At 41.5% G+C, this 24,551-nt stretch overlaps 1 long non-coding RNA gene across 1 annotated transcript in view; it reads left to right on the top strand.

Moving 5' to 3' along the window:
- The window catches only part of LOC144017120 (uncharacterized), a 189,088-nt gene that overhangs the window by 112,351 nt on the left and 52,186 nt on the right, over window positions 1-24,551 (top strand). Inside the window, exon 3 of the long non-coding RNA XR_013283112.1 lies at window positions 3,363-3,459. This is a non-coding gene — a long non-coding RNA (uncharacterized LOC144017120). The remainder of the gene's footprint in view (window positions 1-3,362; window positions 3,460-24,551) is intronic.

Below are 24,551 nucleotides of genomic sequence, written 5' to 3'. Positions count from 1 at the left end.
TAATTGTCCTCCAGACACTGGGAAGCCGTATCTCCGAGCAGCCACAGGTCTCCGTCGCGCTTATTCCCCTCCCGTCACCAATCAAACACCAAACAGTGCTCTCGATTGGGCATTCAAGTGATTGAGGTCCAGGCGGGAAAGATGACAAACAATAAAGAGCAGGTCTTAACAGCTCTGCGAGACAATGGCGAACACTTACGGCGAGCAAGAGATACATTTTAATGCGTTCATTTGTGCTTTTGTGGTGGAACACAAAAAAACGTGTAATACAAGTATATGTGACAGTGAAAGGACAGAGCATTACCACTGTTATGTTCTGAGGTTGGATCCCAAAAACGCAGACACAAATAAAACCTTAACTATTTTTTCACATCGAGAGATGTGGAACAAACTTGACTCGATGAGAAACAACGAGAGATGTACAGAGGAACAGAGGTAATAATTCGACAAAAACACACACTTCTCAGACAGGCTTATATAGACAGCGAATCGATCTGATTGGCTGTGGCTAGACATGTGGGTAACAGGACTAACATGGTATTATCTGATTGGCTGTTGACCAGATAAAGAGATTAAAGATTCTTGACATCACATAGCTTCTGACATCACAGAGCATCTTACCAGTTGAAAATAGATGCTGGTTACATCAGTTCAAAACAGACACTTGACCTCACGGTCATGACCCGATCATTAACCTTGCATGGCCCCTTGCATGACCCTAGTCATGACAGTAAACATAACCCTTACATGACCCTAGTCATGACAGTAAGCATAACCCTTACATGACCCTAGTCATGACAGTAAGTATAACCTTTGCATGACCCGAGTCATGACAGTAAACATAACCCTTACATGACCCTAGTCATAACAGTAAGCATAACCCTTACATGACCCTAGTCATGACAGTAAACATAACCCTTGCATGACCCTAGTTATGACCAACATGGGTTTATTTGTTGAGCGGAACAGGAAGATGGCAATAATAAGCGAAGCCTAGGCTGTCTACACAAACATTTAACAAAAGTGAGGATATTCGCCATGGTTTTTACTATTATTTACATGCAAACTCTGATGAAAAAAATTGTTGATTTTTGTGAACTTGTTGGCTACATGATGGTACATTTTGTGGTTATAGCGCCACCTGTTGCTTTGGAATGTGCTTGAAAGCCTACAAATGCATGTTTGCGTGTTGAAATAACACTTGTACATTCATAACACAGATGTGGGGTGAAAACAGGGCGGGTTAAAGAGGGGGTAACACGGTCAGGCCCTATTATATGCCACACTGAGGAAGCCTTTGTGCATGCTGGGGCCAAATCTTAAGTGGCTCTTTATTTTGGCTCCTATTACACACTCTAGATACCACTGTGTGTGTGCGTGTGGGGCGGACCTGAATGTAACGCAGGAGCCCCACTGAGAAAGCTGATGTCGCTAAGCAAACAGCCCTCTCGCTTGCCAGGTGGGCATGTCGAGACCCACCCTGTGTCATAATGGTGGTCCGGATGAAAGTGGACACTTCATTTTACAATCCTGTCAATCTTGATTACAATTATGGTTATGAGGATGTTTTTATCCGATTAACATGGCACGCCAGCTGTTTGAGAGGCCTTTCCTTAAGGGGGTAACACCCCTAGTCCTTAATATGAATAAGGGGCAACACAGACTTTTTTCTTTTTCTTTTTATTTTTTTATTGGACCTTCTATAATGTTTCCCACACACAATGAAGACCACCATAGATTGGGTTGCCTTTCAGCGTCCCGAGTTTCTTAGATGGGGGGGGCATAGGGAAGGGGGAGTGGGGAAAAAAAGGCTCAAGCTCTTCCCTTTTAAAGGGGGGCACAGTATGAACCTGGAAAAAAGCTCAGCACATCATGCCACATAATAACACAAAGAAAAGTAGGGTGTGGGAGAGCCAACAAAGGTCTTTGTCTTATTATCGTGTTCCATTGTGGATGTCCAAATGAAAAGAAATGTCATCAACTGCAAAATTTAAACAGATTTGTGACACTACGTAGTACCCGGCCTTCTCCTCGCTCATAAAAAAAAAAGTCAATGCACTTTATTACATCAAACCCAAGGCTCCCAAAGAAAAAATAAAAGTATAGTGACATTCTGTAGTTTGCTACGGATCATGTAGCCTACAAAACTGGAAAAGAGAAAACAATTAATAAAAACAAATAGATCAGGGGTCTATCATGTACAGTATTTACATAAGCGTTGTGACACCAAAATTTGCAGAGGAAAAAAAAATCTCTAACTGCAGCAATTCCAAGCACATGCCCATAAGATCTTTCCTTATATCCATCCATCAGCAATAATTCTGGGATGTTTTTAAGGACAAGCACAAAACTGTGCTGACAAATCTGCAGGATATGAGTACGCTATTATTTGACCTATTTTGTCATGTTTGAAATAACACGGCAGAAGAATGACACTGTGTGTGTATCTTGCCTCTGGCCGATATCAGACACTTTCCACAAGGGCAGCTTTTTGTTATCTTTTTTTAGGTGGATTCACAAACCAGGAAGTAACAAAGATCCTTCGTATTGCTTGAAATGATGGATATGTTTTCACGTTTGTTCTAAGCAGCTGTAATTCAACGTGGTCGCCCACCATGTTAACCCCCCAGGTGGGTTTTGACACATGGGACATGGTCTGTGACCACATATAGTCAATATCACTCTTTTTCATTGTTATCATTGGTAGCTCACCAAAGCTTTATTTTTTTTTAATTTAATATCACATTTGGCGGTTGAGCATGCCCTGCACAGACCCAACTAGGTATTTATATGCAAGCCATTACAAGTTTAATTTTCCTTAACATGTCCACTTAAAGGTCACAAAAAAGCATCTAGTTCGGGCCCAAAGCGAAGACCCTCATGGAATCACTGCTTACTTCTACTCCTCTGCCTTTTGCGGGATCAAAAGTATGATTGAAAACCGTTTTTTACAAACAACTACATTCATTCAGTAGACGCTGAACTGGTGACACATCCAATGACTTTTCAGGTCATCCATTATTCATCCCATGACAGACAATGGCCCATTCAGAGGACAAAGGATGCAAATTAATACGATTTTATAGATACTTAATACAATTATTGATTCGGCTTATATGTTATATGATAGTTTATTGATACCTGATCAAATCTGAGAGGGTGGAGGAAGAAGGCTCATTTATTATCTCTTGTCAACATATAAAGACAATATATATATATATATATATATATATATATAATAACCAACCTTTATTGAGTTTAACATTTGCTGCCTGTGATGACTTTAAATACAGAGGTCGAATTTTGTGCGATGCACATAAACGCGTTCTTGACAATAAATGCCGATGTTAATTATTTTACAGATGACATGACCGGAACTGTCAGCATTGTGCATGAAATGAAACCTTACTGTGGACCACGACTTCCTCACCAAGACTTGAAGCCTGGCTGCATTGAAAGGTATAGCAGGTATTTTTTTTTAAAAAAACTATTTTTTCAAATCTCCTGCTTTGGATTGAGAGTCTCTAAAGTCTCCAGAAATTTCAACTAATGAAATAGCTTGTTGTTGACTTTGTTTTATTTTTAATAATGTAAAACATTATTTTAAAATGCAGGATCACAGAAGCGTTCTTGCAACATGTAATGTTTCTAACAAAAAAGACACATCGCTAAAATGTATATTAGAGCACAGAAGTGGGCCTTTTAGTTTTCCATTTGCTCAGACTCAGTTTGGCCATACATCCACCACTGATTTGTTTTGTGACACTTGCTGTGCATCTCACTTGGCAGAGGACACAATTTCCTGTTTTTCAATTTGATTGTGTCCAGTAAAAGTTTTAATGAGGCGGGTGTAACATTGGATTAATATGCAAATTGCGACAAGGACTCTCTAGTTTTTATTGCCGCTTTCGTGATGGTTTTATGACTTTAATTTTGACAAGGAACACAGCTTTTGCAGATGAAATGTAGTTTTTCTACCCCAACAGATGTGTTAGCGTGACTCTAAATCATCTTTACTTTGATTAAATTTCTTCGTATTTTATGGCTTCATGTGGCATATTTCAACAATAGTGTTACAGCAAAATTGGAATGGCACCTGTTATTGTTCAATTTGGACATCAACCAAAAGAAACACACAAAAATTTGGTCAATTTGGCCATTATTAATTTAGCCTGCATCAAACTTAGAATGCACTAACTGAAGCCAAGCACTAGATATGTCTACCACTGATGTTAGCCATCAGCACAGGTTTGCTGACAACTTGCTGTATATGTCATCGTTGAGTGTTTTCAACTACAGCCCAGTGATAGATGCAATTGACTGATAATGTTAGCTCCCAATGCTATAGCATGCTGACTGGCAGTTGACTGCAGCATTCCAGTCACCCTGTGGCTTGTGCTCACATCTAATTTAGCAGTCAACTCAATCTTTAGCTGGGATTACTAATATTAGCTGCCATCATTTTCCACAGGCTGACTGGATAGCTGCTCCGCACTTGTTATCAAACATCAGGTAGGGTGTGTTGTGTTTTAAACCTGCAAAAGACGACTTGTGTTGGCTTCCAGTTTAATTTAGTAGTTCGAAATGTAAATATAGCTATCTTGTTCAGCTACGTGAAGCACTGCCAGCTAACGCTAGCAGTCCACTGCAATCTATCGCCGGTCGTCAGTTTAAATAAATAAAACCGCTAGCCAATTAAACTATGGCTAGTACTGGCTGCTAATGGTAGAATCGGACTCTCTCTCTCTCTCTCTCTCTCTCTCTCTCTCTCTCTCTCTCTCTCTCTCTCTCTCTCTCCCTCCTTCAAACTAGGCAGCCCACAGATAGATTGATTGACCGCTAACGTTAGCTGCCAGTGGTAGCTAATGAAGACTCCCCAACGGCCTCGTTCACATTCCGCCAGGTTTGTGCCCCGCTCACACGTGCACACTGATAAGTTTGTATACAGCGGCCCCCACGATGCCTTTTATTCTCCTCTCCATGGCCTGAAAGAAATGATTTCTATAATTCAGAGTTCAGCCTTTCTCACCCCTATTTTTCCCCTTTCTTCCCCCACTTCTTTCTTTGACTGGCTTTGCCTCTTATACGCTCGTGTCTGCAGCTGTATTTTTAATCATGTGAGATCCGTAGAGAGAGAGAGAGAGAGAGAGAGAGAGAGAGAGAGAGAGAGAGAGAGAGAGAGAGAGAGAGAGAGAGAGATGGGCATTTTCTTTCAGGGTGTTACATTCTTCCTCCACCCCACTCTTCCTCCTCCCGCCTGCGCTCATGGATCACTGGTTAGCTTAGAAATACAGCCGCCACAAAAGCGGCAGCTGACATGTGGCGCTTAATGGCAATAATGGCAATTTTTTTTTTAAGCCCAATCAATCACATTTAGTGGACGTCTCCATTTTTTTGCCCGTGAAAAGGTATAAATAATAATAATGCTAATAAAAAAAAAAAGAGAGAGGGAGAGACATGAAGAAAAGCCGTCTCGGCAAATATTTTAACAGCTTATTAAGATTTGGAGCGAGGCACAAAAGAAGCATCTGTGGTGGACAAAGCCCGGAGAGAGAACACATTCACAGATGGTTTTTAAAAAATAAAATGGATACACTCTGTATCGAGGGTGTCTGACTGCATTTATTGCTTGTATTTCTATATTAGCTGTCTTTCCCTAACTTTTTTCAGCCAAACACTCCCATCCAAAAGTATTGTAACAGTGAAGCCAATTATTATTATTATTATTATTATTATTATTATTATTATTATTATTATTATTATTATTATTATTATTATTAATGTTGAATACTGCGATTGGCTGGCAACCAGTCCAGGGTTGTCCCCTGCCTACTGCCCAAAGCCATCTGAGATAGGCTCCAGCACCCCCCGCGACCCTTGTGAGGAATAAGCGGTCAAGAAAATGGATGGATGGATGGATGTTGAATTAACTTTTTAGTTAAGGAATCAACTATTCAACATTGATTTCCAGCTACAAGTCTATTCATAACATAGAATCCGGCATCATATTGTTTGAAACTACCTGTGAATGGTGAGGGATCCTGGAGGTTGAAGTAAGTTATTGTAAACTCAAAAGGTGTAGTGAACAGGGAAACCTGTAGGTTGACATGGCTCCGACTGCAGATGGTCTTAATACACTTCGATTTAAAAAATAAAATTAAAAAAAATAAAAAATAAAATAAATCGTAAATGTGGTAATGGTAAAGCACTTGGGACACCATAAGGTGTAGATAGTGTTGTGTAAGTGCACTCCATTCTGATCATATTGGATTTTTGGACTATGCCGTGCTTTTCAGCAAGTATAGATAGATAGATAGATAGATAGATAGATAGATAGATAGATACTTTAGATAGATAGATAGATAGATAGATACTTTAGATAGATAGATAGATAGTTAGATAGATACTTTAGATAGATAGATAGATACTTTAGATAGATAGATAGATAGATAGATAGATACTTTAGATAGAGATGTAGACTCAGTATGTTAAAAAGGTATACGCCGGTAGAGAGACGCACCCCAGGGGTTGGCACTATAGTTCAGGCCTCCCTGCGTGAGAAGAAACTTTGCAGGCTTTTTATTGCATAAATTGATCTGCAGCACCGCAGTTGACGTTTCAAAAAAAAAAAAAAAAAAAAAAGTCTCAAAAGGACAGATTTTTTATGTTTTTTGGACAGCCTATAAAATGTGCAATGAATACCTGAGTGTGTTTATCTTTGCGAGCTTCAGATATGTCGACGTCTCTGCGCCGCTGCTTTTATGAGCCTGCACGACTTGCGGAGAGTTTCTTCTTAGACACGCAAAAAAGGGAAGGAGGAGGGTAAAGCTTTTGAGGAGGGAGGAGAGGAGGGGGGGTGAGTCACACGGCAACCCTTAATTTACTGCCTTTTTCTCACCACAAACGTAAAGCTGAAAACGTGGAATGGATCCCTTTGCTTGCACGTTCTTTGTGTTCTTCAGCGTAATGAAGGTAAAACTGTAATGGGAGTGAGCAAAGAACACGGCTTTTCACAAGATAATATGGAAAACTGTAAAGCTTTCATCCCTTTCCTAATCCTCGCCTGCTTCTCTTTTATCTACTTGACTTTTTATTGCCTCGCCAGCTCCTGGGAACTTTGTCCTAATAAAAAGCTGAATTTTCCAGAGAATGTATGCCGTATGAAAAATGGGCTTTCTTCAATAGATTTGTTTTAATGTCGTCAACGACTGTCGTACAATCGTAAAAACATCTTACACCATCCTTCAAGATGAGAATGCAATACAATTCTTTGGAGGATGTAAAGGGTGGAATAAAATAGATCTCACGTCTCTTTTTTTTTTTTTTTTTTTTTTTTTTTACAAATTTATTGTCATATAAGCAGTGGTGGGTGCGTCAATAAACATTCGTCATTTGCCAGCAATATGATACATACATACATCCAACCGCTCCTTGCGTTTGTTTTTCGGTTCCGTGACGGCTCAGGTGATGACCAAAAATCGCTTACATCGGCACTTATTCTGTCAGAGACTCAAAGTTTCTGACGGCCTGTCCGCCGGTATTACAGGTCACCTTGTAACATGGTGATGCTGCCCACCTCTGCATACAAAAAGAAGTTAACCAAAGTAAAACATGAAAACGGTTGATCACAAGTAGTGTTGCAAAAGATCGTAAAGATTAGAATAGATTTCCAGGAGAATTTAAACTGGGGAATTTTGGAAATATTCTATGCTTCACTCAAGTGGTGACGTGTCCAAGAGCTTGCTCGTTCCTCAAAAAAATTAAAAATCCACCAAGCAACAGCTCGTCACAAGAGACCATCTTCAAATTCAAAGTCCTAGTTTAATCCTGTAAATTGATGTTAATTTTGCAATTCTTGCATACTCACATCTAATATCGGAAGTCGACACTACTACCAGCACTTCATTCTATCTAGTTTACATTTTATGTCTGCTCCATCTATCCATTTTCTTTACAACTTCCTTGTTAGGATCATGTCTGTGTGTGTGTATGTGTTACTTGTACCCAGCCAGTCTCAGGGCATGTTCACTGTAAGTCAAAATAAACAGTACAGCAAGCTCAGTAGAACATCTGTCTCATTTAATCATCCAACAAAAAATCAGTCAGAACGTCAGCTATTGTATGTCTTCCCAGAGTGACAAACATCCGCGGCTCAGGTAATAAATACATAAATGCAGCATGATTCACATCCAAACCATCATACAAACGTTTACAGTCATGAGCGGGCACGTCGGAGTGGTGTCATAATTATGTGTTTTGATGACTCCAACAAGCGGAGTCATCACAGTCACCATGAGGGAGGGTCAGAATATTAGGAGGAGCTGCTATTCACGCTGCTGAGTGAACTGCAACCACAATAATAATTGTATAATTGTATTGTTATTTGAATAGTTCTCTTCTAGTGTCAATCCAAACTGAACATTATAGTGTTTTAGACACATTGGCTCACACATAATATTCTGGCAGGTGTGTCTGTGTGTTCAGAGCAGGAAACAACAATATTATGATATGCTTAAAACGTCTCTTTTCGGTAAAGGAATGTGATTCTCAGCAGTTACTTTTGTTTTTTAATGATCCATCGATTGACAGCGGGGCCTGCGAGACATCATCTTGTCACCTTTATCTCCTGTAAGAGTGAGGTGACGCCGTCCAGTGACCCCGCCGGAGACAGAAAGGTGACAGCGAGAGGTTGGTTGGGGGGAGGGGGGGGGGGGGGGGTAGCTTTCAAAGCTCTAAAGTCATCAGTCATCTCAGAACAGCAGCTCCGGCCATTAATCCACTTGTACGTGGGAGGCAAACACAAGCCACACATTTTTATCTCCCTGAGGGACCAGCTTGTACAGTATCAGCGGCTTGTTTTTGGTCCATTGTTAGCGCTACCGATGGCACAGGATGCTCTCGTGTCTGCCTGGCCGTATTTTCACAAAGCAAGTTGATAGCGTGTGCCCGGCAACATGAGAACATGTTTTTTGGAAAAGATGACCTCACTTAACACGCTGGCAAGAGAGCGAAGATTCCCAGTGGTCTGAGCTGTTGTTCCTCGGAGGACCCCAGACGGCCATCGAGTGACCTCACGTAGTCCGTATGTTGGCTTAAGACGCCCACTAGCAGCCTTGGGGGCAGTCTGGAGCATCAAAGTTGTATCAGTGCGTTCTCATGAGAATTGAGAAGTTCTGTTAAAGGTGCAACAAAAAGGAAATGGAAATTCAAGGGATAAACTGTTGCCAGCATAAAACCGTTAACTGTACAGTACAAGCAGCATTTTAACGTTCTTATGACTTGAGAGGCATACTTTTTCTTAAAAAGGTAGACACCATCACTGACTACATTTACATACAAGCAATGATCGGTTCCACTGTCTGCAGTGCTCTTCCAAAAATGTCATCATCCCCTTTGCTGTCTTTATCTCCACCCCAGCATCCCTCTGCTTCCTCCAGCCATCATTGTGCTCCTATTCTTAGTACTCATGTTGCCGGCACCACGTGTGGACCCCCCCGAGCCACCGCCCTCCTCCCACTTTTATAGCCCTGTTTGTTTTATTTATCTGCCAGGCGTCCCCCTCTTGTGTTGTCCCGGGTTATCAGCACTCTGCTGCAGATCGTGTTACCGCCCTGCGCGAGGCTCTGACCCATCTCAGGGTTCACCTTTTTTCTCCCCCCGAATCAGATTCTTATCATTACCTCCGTGATAAATAGGCGAGGGTTTAGGAGGGGAGATTACGCCGCTCGTCCCCGGTCCCCTCTTTATTTTTTCCCACTATTCAAAGCACTCAACTCAAAAAGATTTGGTGACTTTAGGAAAAGGAGCGACGGCTGTTCCCATGTGAACGCTGGTTTATCTCCTGTGGGCGTCCTTTAAAGGCCTCCTTCCCCGCTCCGTCTCTCTCCTCCAAGACTTAGTCAGCGCGTCGCAACTGAGCTCCCCCATCGATTTTTCACACGCTCCTTATCTGTCGCAATAGTTTCGGAACATTTTTTTTTTCGGCATGTGCCACTACGGCGGGAAAGCGCACACCTGCCATTCCCACCTCAACGAACCCACCCACGGCCACTAGTCACCTTTCACCGACTTATTTCCTCTTCGTTGCTAACTTCGTGCTCATCAAAGGCACAATCTGAAGTTCATGCAACCTGAATTACAACAGAGGAAGTGGAATTCATGAGAAACTTTGTGTAGAAAGGGGACATGAAAAGCAAAGTTGGACTAATGTGAGGCAGGCCGATGAACACCGTAATAAAATAACAGTGGAACCCCCTAAGGTCAAACATAAGTAGTTCAGGGGCACAGTTTAGACTGCAAAACATTTTTTCCAAATAGAAAATAATGGGGTCAAAACAGTCAGCAAGTGGTCAGAAACACAGTTCACATGTTCAAAACTTTAATCACACGTTCCCATATTTATGTCTCCTCTTCCTATCTGCAAATCATGCATAGTTTGGTGTTTATACTTTTTGTGTCCACGTCTGAGCAGTGTATATGTGTGGTGGGTCAGGCAGGGGTGTGTTCTTTGATTCAACCTATGACCATCCTGCTATGTCGTCTTTGATTGATGGTCACTAACAGCCAATCCTGCTGTCCGCCAATGGGAAATATGGAATTCATTAGCGAGCTTCCCATTTGGGTTCAAAGGTTAAACTGCAACGAGGATCAAACAGTGGGGCATGGGGAGATTGTTTGCTTTTGGACCATGATTTTTGGTGGAACCTTAGCAGCTGGCTCCTCTCATCTATATCATGTGGACACTTTTAATTGGCCGGGTTGATAGAGGAACGCTAATATTAGTGGCGGGTCACAATATCTCTGGCAGGTTCACAGTCTTTGAGTAAACATGTCGACAGACGCATACGTTAAATCACCGTCGTCAAATGTGAAGATGCGCAGCTGTTGGGCAGTCGTACTGGTGGTCTATCCAGACATTGTTGCATGGCAGGTGGTCCTTCTTTTGCAAATGACCCATTTCATTTCATTGGCTTTCTTTAGGGTCCAATTGAAATAGTTTAGTTTTTTGTTTATTTTATTCTGAGACCTGATAATTTGCCATTTTCGGGCATTTTCCATAAACTATTCTACTCTTTTTATAAATCCAGCCCTTGAAGCATGTTGAACTTGGCAACATGAAACTCGGTAGACAAATCTGTCATGACTAAAAAGACAAAAGAAGTCTGCATGCTGGTTTTGAAGTGGCCATTTTAGGTTATTACGCTAATAAACTCGTAAATGAGTCAAACTTGGAACTAAAGATATATCATGCTATATAGAAATACAATATGGACATACAGTATTTTAAAACTCTGATGTATGTTCTGCAAAGGCTTGCACAATTCTATGATTTTTCAAATGGATTCAGGCACTTTTCATTACAATGTACCCAAGTACAGATAAATGGAAAGTTTTCGAAGTCCAATTGGACAAGTACATTTCAGCCATTAAGACAAAAATCAGACTTCCGGAGAATAACAAGCCACGTTCGGTTTGAATCAAACTGACCATCTCAACCTACTTTACGTGTACAAGACTTCAAAATACATTATTATTCAGCCATGAGCATGTTTGTCCAACAAACAGCCTACTCACTCTTTCTACTGGTCACTTTTGTCCTCAAATCTGCTTATAGATTTCCTTTTGCTGTGTGGCCTGAGATGGGTCAGGAGGTCAGGCCCGAGCGTGGCATTGTGGGAGTGATTGTTCTCCAAAGGCCTTGGGTGTGGAATCCATCATTATTAATGCACCAGCCTGCTCTTGTTAACCGGCCGGCCAAACATGATGGAGAACGTACGTGGAAGGCCTTCTTGAATTGGGGATCAAATCCTTCATTTGGTCTCATAATTGGCCTAAATGGGATGAAGCCAGAGGGGTCCCGAGGTCAGCAGATCGCCAATTGGAGCCTGATGTGTGTTCGCTGATATTTTTAGTGATAAGCATTCATCAATTACGCATTGATGATCTATCTAGTGTACTGTATGTGGTTAAAATTTGGTAGCGATTAGACAAAATCTAACAGAGAACTTTCAAGAACCTCTGCAAATGCTCAAATAATAAATGCTCAGTGACGACTGACTACTGTCATTTTCCATCTTTCCTACAACGTAAAACAAGCTCACTCATTGTGCTTTCATCTACTTTTATTAAAATACATGAGGGAAACCAAAACGATGTCTGGTAGAATATATTCTGGTTATCTTCAACCTTGCATTTCTGGTTTACCTGAAAATCAAGGCAAATTTTACACTATAAAAAATACTTACAAAAAAAAAACAACAACTTAAAAAACCTGTAACTCTGCGCGAATTCCCGAATAGAAGTTCGCAATAGCACAAACCCTAGAATGAATTAATTCAAAAGTTTGCAGGTCATTAAAATCTGTCAGACTTGCGATAATTTCTATTTTTCCCCCAACTTTACGTTTGATGCTATTGGGGGGCGGGATAGATGTTTGGGACCTCTAAGATACTGCAAATACATTTTTACCAGCATACACTCACTGGCAAAGCTGGCAAAAAAAAAGTTTAGTCATAGCTTATAGGTTGAGTCATGTTACATAGCTGACATTTCCATGGAAGACGTGAACTTTACCACAGATAGCAGTCGGGACATTTTTGTTGATGATGTGAAAATGTTCACTTGGCCACTGTAATGACACACTATCTCCAGCTTTGTGCGTGTGTGTTTTGAGATATTGATTACACTCCTGTCCTTATCTCATTGAGGTGGTGGGGGTGGATTGTCGAGGCGAAGGGGAGGTGTGTGTGTGGGGGCATGTGAAATTGTAAATGGGACCTTTCATAAAAGTCCATGGGTACAAACATTGTGCATTCAAGGCCAAATTGTTTTCCATGAAGAACTGATAGAAACATCCGTTCATTGCTGAGCAAACTTGACTCATTATTTGCATTTAGTTAAAAAAAAAAATCCAACCAAATCCGGTTGGCTCCTCTTCAATTAGGCTTGTAAGACTTGTTTATCCCGAGTGGTGTAATATAGTTTAACCTTGCTGGCTGATTGTTTCATAGCTGCCCAAGGCCCTGCCGGGACAAATAACGTTGACCTCTGGGAATTCAATCTCTGAATGGGACAGAGGTGGGTCGTAAGAGGGGGGTGGTCACTTCCTGAAATGATGTCATACCAAAGAAAGAATAATAACAATACTGTGTGATTAATGAGTCATGTGGTGCTGTTGATGAAAAGACGTGAAATCAACCAATAACATCAAATGTTCATCCATAACATGCACGAAACTCTCTACCTCTTGATCACAAAGGACAAGCAAGCATCCCTGGCATCGGATTGCAACCTTCTAAGTCAGAATTTGCTCAATGTCAATTTTTTATTTTCACAAAATAGATTCTACTAGTTTTCCCCCACATGGGTATTTTGTTTTTATAAGTTGTTTTAGCGAATCACAGATGAGCTAAATATAAGTCTGTTGTTGATATAAAAGAAAAACAACTGCTCAGAAGCATTTAAGGTGCCACTGTATTACTGCAGTTTACTGGTTGATGACCAATTCAGCTTCTGGGAAAATTCCATGTGTCATCAGTATGACCCGTATTCATAAGTGGCATGACGCATGAAAATATGATTCCATTCACCCTCTGCTGCTCATTTATGATGTGTTAGTCACACGGCAGCAGTTGGTTAAAAAAAAAAGAAAAAAAAAAGCTTCACTCTGCGAGTGTTTTGTTGCCAAACGTCAATCTATACCATCTTGTTTCCATCAATGTCACTCGGCAGCCCCGTTCGGCATTCTTGCAGGGAGGGAACGGCTGCGGCATTAAAGCGGACAGGTGTTCTCGCTCCTTGGAGAAATAAAAACAAGGAAGCCGTCGATGGCGGGCCATGTCAGCAGAACATCTATAAAATAGATCACGGGCTCGAGGCCAGGAAATAGCCGATCCATCAGTCCGATTGGGGAATCATTGGTGGATCTTGAGCTAATGTTTAGCTCGCTGTGGGAACATGTTAGCTTGTCGGGGGGGACGTGAGTAGTTTCAAGTATGAAGGCTGAACAAACTGCCGGACCCATTTGTAAAAATGCTCAGACTGCATTCCTATGTGGAAAAAAAGTGGACCTTTCACATTGAAATGCTCCCCAGAAGGCGTAAAAACAAAAAACCTACCTTGTGGTTTAATACAGAATTTAATGGAGCTGCCTTGCCTTTTTGGTGAAAGTTAGTAATTAATTACAATTTATCACCGCTGAAATATGAGGTATCAAAACACAGAAGGGTAACTTGAGTTACACTTGTGTGAGTTTAATATTTTTTTTACTCTTGCTAGCTCTGCAAAGTGCCAGAAAAAGGCTTCAACGGCGCAATACCACAACGGGTTGGCGAGTTGGTACTCCACAATGCAATCAGGGCCATTACGTCCTAAGTAATTCCACGACAGTCTGGGTTTATAAATGACAATCTCCCGTTTATTCGAGTGAACAGGCTGTCATCTCGGAATTAGCGTGTCACTGTACGGTTCTTGACACAGGCCTCCCACAGGAAACAGATTGAATCTTTTGTGTATAATAACATCATATTACAGCGTGCGTTCACGCGCGGGGCCCGCCGGCGAAGCGCTGTCATCGTGGGAAACGCTAATTGGATTTGCCGGCTGAGCGCCTCGCGACCGCGGAGGGTTCCTGTCAGGGATAATGACGACCCGATGCGACTGCTGCGGCCTGTCGAGGAGCATCCCGGAAGGCCGCAAATATCATACGACTGGTGAATTTGTCACCCTCTTATCACGCCACGAAAGCCGCTACAAGCGTGTGATTTATATCGCCTCGCCTGTAAGAACACGGCTTAACCTCTCAGTCAGTAATCTCGCGGCGGTTTATCTCCGCCGCGCTACAAGTGGCACAGCTAACAGTGGAAGCATTGTCGTGGATGTCCTGAGCCCTGGACGGGAGCAGTTGTTAATGGACGAGGTTCTGACAGGCAGAACTAAAGAGTGATTCACTCCACTTGTCGCTTGGCTTTTTTTGTTTTGGTTGAAGAAGTGTTCCCAAGTAGATTCACTTTGATAATGCTTGCATTCCAAAGCAGCATGCCTACCCAAAGCACAGTGTCTGTGTAATGTGTGCAAGAAAGACAGAGAGAGACAGAGGTAGTTACAACTACCACTACCAGTAATTTCATCCCAAAACTTGGTATAATTTTAACATAGTTCTCGATAAAGATATGGATCCTGGATTTTTACTGTAAAATGTGGTAAGGATTTGACTAAATCGCTATGATTTTGGTGCCCTCATCATACCCAAGAACATACTAATTTTTGCAAGTATTTGTATCCTGTTGAGAATGGTGTGGCTCCTTAACCCGATCACCCAAAACTCAGTCAGTCAGGCACCATGAAGTTTAACAAACATTCATTGCTTGCAGCCTAAATTATTATTCTTTTTTCAAATGACAGACATGGAATTGGGATGTAAATAATGCAGGGACGGTCAACTTAAATGATGGAGGGGACCATAAATTTTCATCAGCGCTACTGGGGGGTCCACATGGGGCCATGAACTTCCTAACCAGAACTATGACAAAAATGCCATTAATAATGAAAATATGGATAGAATGAATTTACCCCCATTGAAATGCAGTGGACAAATTAATAAAAAGTAATAATCCATCCATCCATTTTTTGGCCGCTTTTCCTCACAAGGGTCGCGGGGGCGCTGGAGCCTATCCCAGCCGGCTTCGGGCAGTAGGCGGGACACCCTGGACTGATAGCCAGCCAATCGCAGTAAAAGAGTAATAATTATTCTTAATAATAAGAATAATAATAATAATAATAATAATAATAATAATAAGGATGATGATGATAATAAAAATAAATTATTGAACAATTATCCATGAATAGTTGAATCCGAAGTTTGCAGGAGCTAGACTATTTATTTATTTATTTATTTATTTATTTATTTATTTATTTATTTATAGCATAGCATACTTACCCAACAGTCCATTATTATATGAGTGGTGATGGACTTATCACTAATTTCTGCTAAATAATCTGAATTACTATAACAGAAAGAACATACATCCATCCATCCATTTTCTTGACCACTTATTCCTCACAACGGTTGCGGGGGTGCTGGAGCCTATCCCAGCTGGCTTTGGGCAATAGGCGGGGTACACCGTGGACTGGTTGCCAGCCAATCGCAATATTTATATATTTATTTATTTATTTATTTATAATCGGGTTCCACCTAGGTTGTGGGGCGCCAGTTGACATCTTGTGACCGGATGCATGAAAATGTATCCTTACCACACAATTGAACAAGAACTTGTCCATTTTGGTTTGAAGCAGCCAAATCCTACTCCCATCTATGGAAGCATGCTTTAAGAACATTACCTGACTGCCCTATGACAAATATGGACTCTATCATGTGATTCATAAATGTTTTCCTCGAATGTCGAAAGAAATTGAGTCAAAATGTATTTGTGGGACTCACATTCAGCTAAATTCTTTCTTCTCAAGGCAGGCACGGTGTATTAATTCAACCCCCACCCCATCCCACTTGGGCATGTTTTAGTGCAAACGTAATTATGGCCCCTGCTCCTTAAAAAGAACTCCTCTGCGCTCCCTTCAATACCTGATGATGTCAAGGCCCTTTGTAAGGTGGCCGAGGCTGCCACTCATGACCTTTTCCTTTCAAGACGCCGCTCCCTTCCTCCTCATCATCCTCCTCTTCCTTTGGCCAACTCTTTCTTCCTCTTTTTTTCAACCCTTCGCTACTTCATAACTCTCCATCCGCCAGCCCATTGGCTTGCCCGTCTGCCTTGATAGCACTTTATTTTATTATTATTTTTTTTTTATACCCTGAAAAGTGAGCATATTTCAGCACCGTTGGAGGGTTTGACAAAGTTTTATTGTCCCGGCGGAGAGCGATGTAATCTGGCAAACAAGTGTTGTGACAGACAGCTTGTCTGGACATTTATTTATTTATTTTATTTAATGACATGGTTGCTACACAGATATACCCCGATCCAACAATTAACGCGGCATTTCATTTTGCCATTTTTTTTTTTTTTTAAATAAGCTGCCTACATCTTCCAGAATTTGTGCGTTCTTCACACTTTTGGCTCACGACTATACAAAACTAACAGCTGCGGGGATTATTGCAGGTATTCCAAATTGTGCTCGTTAAAAGATGGATCCCGTTTCGGCGTTTTACAGTATATGGAAACACTTTTACTGCAAGAATTGAAAAGCATTTGGTATTTAGCCCAAGTCTGCAACACACATGCTTGTCCTCAGATGTAGTAAAATAGTGTGTGTGTGAAAACGGGAGCTCTTCAAGCAGTCGGTGGCCAGCATATGGTGACCCATTGCAGATCTTGTGAGACTTCACCTGAGTGAGGATCTAAAACAGGAACTTGAACTGTATGGATCCAATATCATACAGTTTATTAGTCTTCTGATACATGAACCACCTTTTGGGGGCCTCAACATGTCCGAATCATATGAAGAAAAAAAAATATCTAGAATATCTTTGAATTCAAACAGGAAATCAACCATTTTGGTTTGAAGAAATTTAGTTGGACATTTTGTTTTTTTAAATATGTAAGTTTATGAATCACTTAACCAAAACCCAACACATTCAATTTGCATACTGTATTGCAGTAGCCATTAAGCTAGGAGGTAGAAATCTGTCTGTATTATTGAATTATTTTCTGTACAGCTGTTGCGTTGTTCGGTTGCTATGCAGCTCCTTGCACAGCAACGGAGGACAATACATGAATGGGTGCATCAATAGAGGAGTTCTTAGTCGTATACATACATTTTGTGTGTGTGTTTCCAATATGGGGGGAAAAAGAAGTGCAGTGGGGGGTTATTCATTTGTCCTTTGGCCTGATTTTCTACTTCCTTTCTTCATCTGCGCAATCCCCAGTGATTATAGCGCACTTAAATACCTAATTGGCTTTACTCCTTATTAGCCATACAATTATACAGGCAGCGGGATTGTCAGCCATCTGTAAGAGGAGGGGACGACTGCTCGCATCCATTCCATAATTCAATTTAACAGCGCACATATTCTCATTCTTCCTTTTGTGCGCCGCTTATCCGGCCTCGCAGGGCTCTTGCTCCGCTTTGCTTTTGCTTTTCACCGCCTCACCTTTTGTCCCACATTCGTAAAAAACAAAAAAAACAAACAAAAAAAAAACAGCGATAACACAAACACTCATTATTCACTTGTTTGCATGTGGGTAGGTGGACTTGTACACAAAGTACAATCATTGACCTCCATTTTGTTTGGAGTTTAAATCAGTTAATCCCCATAGGAAATAATTTGTTGATGGGTTAAACTGTCACCACCATAATGCGTATATTAACTGTATGGACAAAGTCTTCAGTGACATTTAACATTATCGACTGTCTTAAAATTGTTTAATTTAATTTAATTAAAAAACAATATTTAAAAAAATTAAACTGATTAATTATTACCAATTAAGCCATACAATATACATGATCATCATTGATGCCTTTGACCGCTGTTCAGTGTTATGATTGGACAATCCGTCCCGGGATTGAGTCTTACCACGTGATGTCTCTTTCCATATATATAAGAATAACTATTCCTCATAGTGACTTTTCAATGAGAACAGAAGTACAGTTTGTCAGTGAAGTTCTCGCACGTGTGATGGATGAAGGTGAGCAGGGACAGTTTTTCACAGTGCCGCTTCATTATCTGGCGGCCATTTATGGGCGGCGAGGAAGCCGTCCGTCTGCCCGGGGTCTTGTCCCTCATACCCCCCACCCTCTCCGCACTCCCCCCACTGTAATAAGTCAGCGCTGATGCTATCTAATGACAAGGCAAGACTTGCCGCTTCCTGATGCCATTATCAAACGCCACCTCGTCCGTCAGGCGGCGGCGTGACAGGGAATGTGAGCGTGATGACAGGAAAAGAGCGCTGATGGTGATTATGATGATGAGAGGCAGAGGAGGGAGTTGGAAGAGGCCGGGGGAGTGTTGGGTGTTCGGGGGTGGCCTACCTTTTTACCCCCCTCTGACCTGTGATCCAATACAAGAAAAACTGTTGACAGCTTCAGTTTAGCATATTTCTCTTTCAGACTTCCCCTATTTTAATATTATTTCATTGTGGCCTTGTTTTGGGGTACTTTATTTGCCAGGTAGCTTCTGGTGATAATGCCTTTTTTTTCTTTCTTTCTCAAAGCCCCCTTGAAACTTCACTTGACCATGTGAATAAAAGCTTCGTTTCTAACTGTCCTGTGCCAGAAATCTTTTGTATTTATATTCAGACCACAGTCCACCTTGGCGGAGGTCTGTGCTCTACCAAGTGCCTTTTAAGTCCAAGGCTCTTGCATTGGCTCTCATTAGATTGTGCAGGTGTGCTGACAATATAAACGTTATTTAAAAAAAAGAAAGAAAAAAGAAAAAAATTCTATTATTTGTTTAAGATAATCTGCAGAATAAAGCCAGTTTGTATGATGAGTGTCATGACATAAGTATTTGTTAATCTAGGCATATGGGAGGGTGCACTCAAAGACACACAAAGCACAAGAACTTTTTCCAGAATTCTGAATGACTCCAGTTTCTTTTCTATTTTTTTTTTTTTTTAATGCTGGCACGGATTAACATGTTTGGAAATTCTAACTCTCTCCGGCTGACATCTGAAGAAAAGCTTTTGACATTTTTTCACATGATCAGGGCCCTGCTTGGAGAGCGAGCGAGGGGGGAACAGGAAAACGGTGGCTTTTGAAAGGCAGTGAAGCCCAGTGAAATTGTTTGTTGACCAGACAAGCGGCGTCCATTTGCGGCTGTCAAAGCTTCTGTGTGGCAAGCGGAATTCCTTTGGGGGAACAGATTAATAGTTCATTTTCATGCGGTTCGTATTCACAGCCGGAGAGACGGCGGAGAAAGTGAGCGTGAATGGTGCCACTTTTATGAACAGTCGCCTTTATTACGACACAAACAACCGGTGGACAGATGTCTTTGACAGATTTTTGACAGATGTTCATATAAATGGAAGTAGTCAGAATCCGTCAGTCTTTTTTTTATTGGCACGGCAGTCCCCATATGTTGGTATGCACATTTTGAAATAATATGACAATCATTTATTGCAAATTATTTTGCAGACACTCAGGCTAGATCTTGCAGACCCGCAGGGATCTATTGATCACAGTTTGAGACAGCCTGGTTTAAGTTCAAATGAAGCCAAACAACACATGCATCAAGTAATCATTGCAAAGTGTTACATTAGTCTTTATTTGTCACACTTTATCGCCAGCCAATCACCTTTCCCAAGAAAAGTGCTTGACACTGCTAGGAACTTTTTCTCCCTCCTCCGAGTTTTAACCAATCAATGGTAGGCAATGCCATTTATTGCACATTATCATTGGCCGTGTTAAAATTATACAGGAAGACACATTAGCGCGAGTCACTAATGGCGGCCAAAGAACAAGTGACGTTATCGATCATTCGGTGTTCTGCAACTTTAATAGCTCACTTACTTGTTAACGGGGGGATAAATCTGAGCCATGAGCTTTTTATATCATGTTCATATGTATGTCGTATGTATGTGGAGGAGAAGGATGGTTAAACTGACTGTGATTGTCTGGCAACCAGCTAAGGGTGTACCCTGCCTTTTGCCCAAAGTTAGTGGAGATAGACTCCAGCACACCCGCAACCCTGGTGATGAGAAGTGGTCCTGAGAATGGATGGATGGATGGTTAAACTGAGGGAACATTGCATTAATCACATAGTGAGGCGGTGGGGGGACCCCGGACAGACAGCCCCATTGAGCTTTCCGTCATTCCTCGGCAGGCTCAGACGCACACGGCGAGGATCTATGTAAGCTCCGTGCGACGAGACGCTCAATCCGTCTGCCCGCCTCCTCGCAATAGCGATAAAAGCATTCGTCAGGACGTATGGTTTTTCTTTCTATTCTTGCCATCAGAGAAGTAGATGCCGCTCATTCGTCATTCCAGTCACTTTCAGACACCCTCAATTATACATCTCACATTGGAAAGCATATACGTGATCCATGGGAATGACTGTTTATTTGACAAGCTCAACAATGTCTCTGAGGTCTGAACCCAACATTTTTTAATAATCCTTCAGCCATGTGACTCTGACTGAAATAAAGCTACGTTGACACTATTTTTCCAGCAGCTCCGTTTCCCTGAAACATTTGTGCATCATAGGATTTTGGCAAAGCCCTGCTAGGTTTTTTTCTCACAGTTTATCAAGGTGTACTGTATTCCGGCCCGTGGGCTACCACAGATGCCAGTTGATCAGGAGCCTCACACACCGGACCTAGCTGCAGTCGGCATCAGCGCGGGTCATGGGAGGTTACATTATCTATCTATCTATCTATCCATCTATCCATCTATCCATCTATCCATCTATCCATCTATCCATCCATCTATCCATCCATCCATCCATCCATCCAAACGGTGATGTGGGGTGCATATGTTTTGTTTTGTTTGTCCAACTTGTGTCTACATGACAGCGATATAACTTCACTGTTGACTTCACCTCAAACAGATTGTTGACACATGGAGATGTGTGCATGATTCTTGTAAGTCGAGGCCAGTCGCCATAAACAGCTATGAGGCTAACATTGATAATCTTTCCTTGGACAGATTTCTAAAAGGCGATACAGCTGTGCGGAGGAATGAACAGACTTTTGGTTGTGTCCTTAGGACAATTTCTTAACTTTGATTACTTGAATGATAACCATCACTGTAGACAGCTATCAAACAGATTTCATGCATGATTTTAGATTTGATAAATGTAGTGGTCAACAGACTTTGGTAATTTTTTCCCTTCTCAGACAGATGTTAACATTCCATGGCTATGTGAATAGACAGATGGTACTGTAGAGTAAAAACAAATGGGGACTTCTGTGTGTGATCGTTGGGAGGAAATTTTAGCTTTTAATGCCCTGCTATTGACTGGTGACCAATCCTAGGTGTACCTTGCCTCTTGTTGCAAGTCAGCTGGAATAGGCTTCAGCTGACCTGCAACCCTCCGGAGTGTAAGTGTTATAGAAGAAGGATGTTGACAATCACTGTTGACAGCTATCAAACGGGATACTGATTATAAGACTAAATAAATGAACAGACAGATGTGGGTTATGACAAATCAATGTAAAGTGGTTTCCCCAGTTCACATAACTTCTATTATTCAACTCCAGCTCAGTGACCATTGATGGAACGTGAGTGTGACTCGTAGGTGCGCTGCGACTGACTGGCAACCGATCAATGTGTAGTAGAGTGTCTGTCACAACTAAAGCTCAAATTATATATAGTCAGACATTAATATTCTATCCTCTTGTGATTTTCGACCTCGGTTCAACTTCTGCCCCAGCTTCATCGCTGATGACGAAGTCAACATCAAGGAGTGGTGATGTCATTGGAAAAAAAGGTCCTGACGTGGTAAACACTAAGCTTTACTTGGGTGCTCCCGCTCACACTTTAATGCCCAGTCATGGAGGAAGAAGGAGCAGGACTTCCAGGAACACGCTCTAATCTTTCTGGTCACAGTTTAGCCCACTGTCAGCAACGCCTTGCTGGACATCAATACACACATTACCCAACAAAGTTCAGATAAATGGTAGGGTAGGAACTAGACTAGCTGACAAATGCGCTACCTTGGAGAAGGTCTTTACTCTACTTACTGACACTGTAGTTCCTAATGGACACCTAACATTAAAACAGAGGTTCATATACTGGTTCACAGAATAAAATATGTTTCAACCTGTATCGTAATGAATGTATGAAGTCAAGCTTGCAAATTGTGCAGCAAAAACTGTTCAACTTGAAACATGGCCATTACGGAGCAAACCTGAGATAGTCGACTCCCCACTCACTCCGGTAGGAAGTCTTCCCCTTTGGGAGACAGGCATCCCCCAAGTCCTAAAGATTCAGCCCCTAATTACAGAGCAGCTAAAATTACACAACATGCATGCTGGGAGAAATCCGGCCATTGTCAACCTACACCCTCCTCGCCCTCTGATAATACCTGTGCGTTTGAGAGGTACATATAATCTCGTCAAAGGTAAACAATGGCTGCTGCTGCACCTGCCTGACTCCACCTCCGGAAAATTAGATGGTATAAAATAAAATAAAATTGAGATATTCTCTTTGTGCACTTAAAAGCAACTCAAACAACATTGGGTGTAGGCTGGTACAGTATCTCACTAGAAAACAGTGTATAATAAACTAGTCAAGACTTAGTGACAAGAAACCAAAACCAATTTGACATAAAATTTCCCTCTTACCCATCTTTTATTGCTTTACAGTACTTCTTTTTTTTTTTTTTTCTCCGTACACTATCCAAACAAATCATTCACCATCAGATTCACACCAATGGACACGGTGCACGAAATAATTTCAGTCAGTTTCTCAAAAGAGCACCAGAGGTTGTTTCTTGGTGCAAAAATTTCTCAACCCACTGACTCACTGGATGGTATAAAAGCTTAGCGTATAGGACTACGTGATCAGCTAATTTGGTGCAGTTCTTTAGGGCAGCAGTTTGTAAACATTTTTGAGTATGGACCGGTTTTTCGTAAAATTAGGGACATTTGTGCTATCTCTGAGTCTTTTCGATTTTCATAACTGTGAGGCAGAAGTGCTAACCACTTGTCCACACCGTGCTAAGTAAAGCCGCTTTTTCCAAACGTATACATGGACTCTGCATTTCTAAATCATACAGTGAGCCTACATGGTTGCGTTTTAAGAACACACACACTCAGTCAATTAAATCCTGTGTAACAGAGTGACACTGTTTTAAATATCATTCACAAGTTGTTGAGTTTGCATGAAGGCCCAGGCAATCGTGGGTGTTAATGAGTTGACCTATGGGTTCAAAGTTTAAGCCGCCTTCCAGTTGACTTGTCAGCACAGAGGACCTTTTGTGTTGGGGGGTACTTCTCAGTGTGTGTTGGTGCATAAGTGTGTTCAGTCCTAAGTATTATGTCATTGTAACAGCTGTTTTATTAGCATCTACACATACATTTATTAGAACTATGATTCCTGTGATCGTTCAGCAATTTCGGCAGCGTCTATACACAGACTTGACATATGCCAAAATCTTCATTCTTCAATCTTTCATGCCTGGATAATTTGTGATCAATTGAACAGTCAACTCACAATCACCACGCACGATCTGCCAGCTCCTGGGGCCTAAAATGTGAGCATGACATCATCTCATCCCCATCCACTTGTTGCAGCAATGCCAGAGCTTCTGGCATTTTCCCAAACCGGACCAGAAAGTTGAGGTTTGTTTGTTGCTTTCTGGTGTTAACATTGGGGATAGCGTGTATCAAGGCCACTTCAAAAATATCCCGAAATGAAGCATATGCTCTGGTCATACGTATTTCTTCCTGACCTTCCCTGCCAGGGTTCCATGCAACTAAGCTTAAAGGGATTTGCAGCAGCTCAACATTTACACCATATGGATGCTTTATTACCCAGTAATGATCTCTCTCTCTCTCTCTCTCTCTCTCTCTCTCTCTCTCTCTCTCTCTCTCTCTCTCTCTCTCTCTCTCTCTCTCTCTCTCTCTCTCTCTCTCTCTCTCGCCCACTATCTAACTAGA

This window comes from Festucalex cinctus, chromosome 4, assembly GCF_051991245.1.
Source record: "Festucalex cinctus isolate MCC-2025b chromosome 4, RoL_Fcin_1.0, whole genome shotgun sequence".
In the NCBI taxonomy this organism is placed as follows: Eukaryota; Metazoa; Chordata; class Actinopteri; order Syngnathiformes; family Syngnathidae; genus Festucalex; species Festucalex cinctus.
Note: the sequence above shows the minus strand (reverse complement) of the source record. Positions and strands in the feature narration are given on the sequence as shown.